The following is a 6,000-nucleotide window of genomic DNA, read 5'->3' as shown; positions in this document are numbered from 1 at the left end:
ATGTGCCAAGCAGCTGAGATAACAAATGCCAGGCTGCAGAAGCTGGAGGAAAAAACAAAACAGGCTGAACTAGACAGGATTACAAGACTGCAAAATCCTAAGGCAACACACAAACAATACAGAAAAGAGGACCTCACTGTGAAGCAGGCAAATGGAAGTGAAAGAGAACTGCTTGAAGAAACAATGGTCAGCTGAAGATGGTGTGGGGGTTACCACAAACCCATGCAATTCCTTGTATTTGGTAAGCACTGCAACAAATGCAAAAAATGCAATCACTTTGCAAGAGTTTGCAGAAAGGAGCAGGATTCACCACAAAAGAAACAGCAGGTGCATGCTGTATGCAATGAGGAAAAGAGAGAATGCCTAATTGGCACAACACAAGAAAAAGTTCATTTTTCTGAGGATTGCACAATCACTCTGGACACCAACACACTAATGGTAACTTTTAAAATAGTTACAGGGCCACAGATATATGTAATATCAGGATACATTATTAAAAAAAATGAAAACTAAACCTGTGTACTATGAGAATAAGAAAGTGAGACTTAGAGTATATAATAAGAACATGATTGCAACCAAGGGTGTTTGTGCAATGCATGTTAGACAGAAGGGGTGATATAGTAAAAATGCAGTTTGTAACAGTCCTAGGAAATCTCATGCCAATTATTGGCTTGAGAACATGTAAAACTCCAGGTTTGATTAAGATAAGGGATGCCATTGAAGGGCTAGAAAGCAAGAACACAGAAGAAGAGTTTTATTATATGTTTCAAGGCATAGAGAAACTGAGTACAGGATAGAATTAAGAGAACCAAATACTCCCACCATACATGCTCCAAGAAATGTTCCCCTTGTACTAAGGGAGAACTGAAAAAGGAATTTGATATATTAGTTAACACAGACATAATAGAAAATGTAGAGCAACTAACTGCTTGGATTCATTCACTAGTCATAATAGGAAAAAAAGATGGATCCTTGAGATTCTGTTGGGATCCTAAAAGAATGAACAGGTACATCAAAATAGAGCATTTTTCCATTCCCACCAGGGAAGAGGTTTCTGGCAACGTGACAGAAGCTAAATAGCTATCCACTTTGGATGCCTCTTCTTGGTTTTGGCAAGTTCCCTAAAAAAGAATAGCACTAGATTATGTACCTTCAGTACGCCCTTTGGAAGGTATTGCTTTTGTAGGCTTCCTTTTGGACTATATTCTGCATCTGAAGTATTTCACAGAAAGGTGCAACAAATTTTTGAAGGGCTTGATGGAACCATGTTTTATATTGATGATGTATTAATTTGGGGAAATACTATGAAAAAACATGACTTGAGGCTAAGAAAGTCACTAGAAAGAACTCACAGAGCAGGTTTGAAGCTGAGCAGACAAAAATGCAAATTCAGGGTCAAAGAAATAATGTATCCAGGAGAAGAGCTCTCTGAGAAAGGGGTGCAAATAAGTCCTGCAAGTGTTAAAGCCATTACAAACATGCTACCCCCTGCAGATAAGGAAGGAGTGCAAGGATTACTGGGAATGATTATTTTTGTAGGAAAATATCTACCTGACTTAGCAGAATGGACCAAAAACCATAGATCACTCCTACAAAAGAATGCTTAGTGGATATGGGAACATGAAGCTGAATTAAAAAAACTTGAAGGAAGAAATAATGAAAGCCCTGGTATTAAAATACTATAACCTTAGAAGACTGATTAAATCAACAGATGCTTCTAAAGAAGGCATTGGAGCAGCTCTGCTTCAAAAACATGGGGACAGCTGGAGACTAGTAGCATATTCATCTAGGGCACTCTCTAAGTCAGAGTGTCTATATGCACAAATTGAGAAAGAAAGATAGTTTAGTTCTGGTATATTGCTGTAAAAAATTTAATATATCCATCTATGGGAAGCCTATAATAGCTGAAACTGATCATAAACCTTTCGTAACTATGGTAAAGGAAGTGTGTGATATGCCACCCTGATTACTGAGACTTTTTCTTTAACTGCAAATGTATGATCTAGACATGCAGTACACACCAAGAAAACATCTACTTATTGCAGATATGTTATCCAGAGCATATGACACAATGGGAAATGACAGAATTCCAGACAGAATTGCAGAAGCTGCTACTCAGGACACCCCATTGCAAAAAGTAATAACAGCTATTTTTGCTGGTTGTCCTGGAAAACATATACCTAGCCCCTACTCTCAGTTCAAGGAAGAGCTGTCAGTACTGGATGGCATTTTTTTCAAAGGCTCATGACTTCTTGTTCCAGCAGAAAGGCATGTTAAACAGAATACGTGAGGGACATCAAAGCATTGAAAAAATGCAAAAGGAAAGCAAGGGGTGCTCTATATTGGCCCAACATAAATAAAGACATTGACATAGAAGCTGCTGTAAAGGCTTGTACAACATGCCCGAAGTACAGATCAGTACAAAGAAAAGTGCCCATGATGGTCACGGAGGAGCCCAGAGGTCCGTGGTTTTCAGTATGCTTTGCCTTATTCATGCATGCAGGAAAAAAATAATTTATTACTGCTAAATTATTATTGTCATGATCCTGAAACTGTGTTGCTCAAAAACACAACAGCAAACCATGTCATAACTTGCATCAAATCTAGATTTTTGTGAGACATGGGATTCCATAAATTTTGAGAACAGGCAATGGACCTCAGTTCAACTGTCTTGCGTTTAAAGTTTGCAAACAAATAGTGATTCCATCACTAAACTACAGGAAAGTTTACCTGTCACTCTTAAATTACAGGGCAACACCCATGAAACATGGATTGTCCCCAGCACAAATGCTGTTTAACAGGAAACTCAAAACCAGGCTGCCTGATCTTGTGGATGATGCTCATGAGAATAAAGAGCGAGTTGTGGAAACATTTTTAAAAATTGACAGACTGAAACAAAAATGGTACTATGACAGGGGTTCCAGGGAATTACCACAACTGCAGGACAGATATGGTGTGTATTTCAGATGGACAGGCGTGGAAACCAAAAGCAGTAGTTTCCCCTCAAGTAGCTCTCAGATCCTATCAAGTAGTCACACCAGAAGGAACAGAGGACACATGTAGCTCATAAAGGGGAGAAAACCAGCATCATGAGATCCACCAAAGGAAACAGAGCTAACATCAAAGCAGCAAGAAACAACATGGAGATTGAAAATGACACAGAATTAGAGACATCTGAACAAGCAAACTAAACAAGAACTGAACCAAGAAGAATTGATAATGCAGAGAAATGGAGAAGACCACTTAGAGCTAAAAAGCCAACACAGAGACTAATAAAGTCCTGTTAAAATGTGCTTTAACAACAGGTTGAACTAAACTTACAATATTAGTATTACATGGGGATATGTTACATGGAAAGGGGGAAGATGTGTGGATACCTTTAAGAGTGTTATGTATAAATTGTTACAGTTAGCCTGGGGACTGCAGACAGGAGCAGCAGGACTGTAGGCAGGGTGCTGCTCTCTGAATAAACAAGCTTTATCATTCTATAAGCTTAACTCCTCCATCTTTTGAGAACCTCCCCCCTCCCCAGATATACTATATAGTGCATTGCTACACTGCTCAGCTCCTGTGGCTGGAAAGTGACAGTGCAAGGCTTCCCTTCACTGCTGCAAAGGCTTCTGGGAGGTGGGGAATGGGAGCATTGCCAGAATCCCCCCAGGAATCTTTGCAGCGGTTGGGGTAGTCCTGCACTACCTCTACCTGATGCCACACCAAGCAGCGTATGGGCGAGGTGGGGTGAGTGGGGAAGTGGAATGGTGCTCCTCCTCTCCCACCAGATAGACAGCTCTGGGCAAGGGCAGCACAGAGCATCTTCCACCGCTGGGGGTGGAAGCTGGAGCACCACTGGAATCCCCACTGCCAGCAGTCTTCATTGCAGCAGGCGTGCCTTGTGCTGCCCATGTTGGGCCACAGGAGCTCAGTGCTGCAACGAGCAGTGTATGCATCTGTGGGAGGGGAGCACCATTCTGCTTGCTTCACTCTTGGTGCAGCACTCTGCTGTGCAGCTCCTGGGCTCGGTAGGGGCAGTGCAGTCCCCACTACAGCAAAGACTCCTCATGTTGTGGGGATTTAGACACTCCCTCCTAGGTGCCTGGGCTGGTGGCCTGCCCTAGTTATGCTGCTGGTCTAAGTTGCCACTCTGCTCCTCCTTCTAACTCATTTATGCTATTATTTCATTCAATAACTATGGTAATGAATCGAGTTTCCACCATGTTTCATAGTGGCAGAATAAAGCTGGAGATGAAGGGAGTCCTTATATGGTCTTTGGCTATTGCTGATGGATAGATCAATATTTTTCCTACACAGCCACACTGTGGGTTTAAAGTATATAGTCTTCACGTGAGGGTTTCCCCTAGACACAAATGCAATTATTATTAGAAAAAGAAAAATAACACATGCAGTTGATTGTTTCTACTTCTGCTGGGAAAAAAGAGCATAATAGCAGCTGTAAAAGCAAGCAAAACAAAGCAATGGATGAAGCAGCAGCTACGTTTTATTACTTTAAATAAAATACCCCACCCTTCCTCTTCTTTGCCCAGAGCCGGGTGGTACGATGCCTAGAGTTGGTTTCTGGTGGTAAAGACTGGTTTGTAATACAGCTGGTGCATCTACATGAGATGTTTACTGCAGAGCTCCTTAGTAAAACATTACCATGTGTACATGCAACCCTATTAGTGTCGGGGAAATTGGCCAGCTACTGCATAGCACCCATACACCGAAGGGTGTGCTCATACACTGAGGAGCACTGGCCATGTCCCATCTCTGGGCTCGTTCCTAGCCGCGATCAATTAGGCAGAGAACAAGGGAGTGTCCGGTATGCGAGTTTATTGCTCTGCAGAGGGGTACTCAATGTCCAGAGACAAAGAGCTCCCCTGATCTGAGTTCAATAGTACAGGTCATATATATGCAAATATAAGTATACATAAGCATAAGGCATATATGCGTGCGCATCTTTGGGGAATTTCCACAAGTCTGGGGTCCTTCTACGTGCTGTTGCTGGGTTACAGAATGCAGAACAGAGCAAGCTTAAGCCGGCTGAAGTTGGTTTGGTGGTCTCCAAACTTACTGTCAATCAAGGGGGGTGGGGTTCAACCTTCTGCTTTTAAAAGGTCACCTCCTGCTTCCCTTTTTTATTTATGGTTGTTTTTCTTACATTAGGTTGCAGTGGACTAATAAACGGCACTGCAGGGTAGTCCAGCTAAACACAAGTAGTACCCTGGGACAGCACTGTTTTGTGTGCTGAAATGCATATGTTGAGAGTGATGGAGCTGGCTGGGGCATGAAGGTGCTTCAGTGAAGAGGCTGCCTGCTGGCTAGCCTCACACTGAAGCACCCTCATGCCCCAGCCAGCCCCTTTGCAGCATGTTGAGTTAGAGCGCAATAGTCATGGGCTGGCAAGCTGCTTTGGAGGCTGCTGCAGAGCAGCCCCAGGTCACCTGCCAGCCCAAGGCTGCTCTGACCATGTTCCATGTGCAGCAGAGGATGCAGTCCCCACACTGCATGAGGATGCAGCCTGCACACTGAAGCATCCTCGTGCCTCTCCCAGCCCTCCGCCCCCCTGCACATGAAGCCCAGTTGGAGCAACCCTGGGCTGGCAGGCTGACCCCCTGGGTCTCCTGCCAGCCCAGGCTGCTCTGACCAGGCTCCATGTACTGTGCACAAATAAACTCTGGAGCTCTATTCTCCAGAGTTTATTTGTGTGCATTAATTGCATGTGTAGGTGCACCCAGTGGCTAACTTTTCAGCTGAGAGCAAGTCATCAAAGCAGTAGCAGACTCATTCAGGCAGGATTCTGACCACTACTCTAGGATGATGACTAGTGTAGGAATAGAGTAGCTGTTCCTGCCTTCAGGCACAATTAAAACCTAAAGGTCAAACCAGGGGCATCAAAATCACCCTGGGTGCCAGGCTGGATCTGGACTGCAGGGGTTTTCCTGGGCTGGATTTGCCAGGCCAGCAGATGTCGTGGTGGGTCAGGCAGTGGCAGCAGGACCAATG

Source organism: Crocodylus porosus, unplaced genomic scaffold (genome assembly GCF_001723895.1).
Source record: "Crocodylus porosus isolate Cpor-Errol unplaced genomic scaffold, CroPor_comp1, whole genome shotgun sequence".
NCBI lineage: Eukaryota > Metazoa > Chordata > Crocodylia > Crocodylidae > Crocodylus > Crocodylus porosus.
This window is presented reverse-complemented; position numbering follows the sequence as displayed.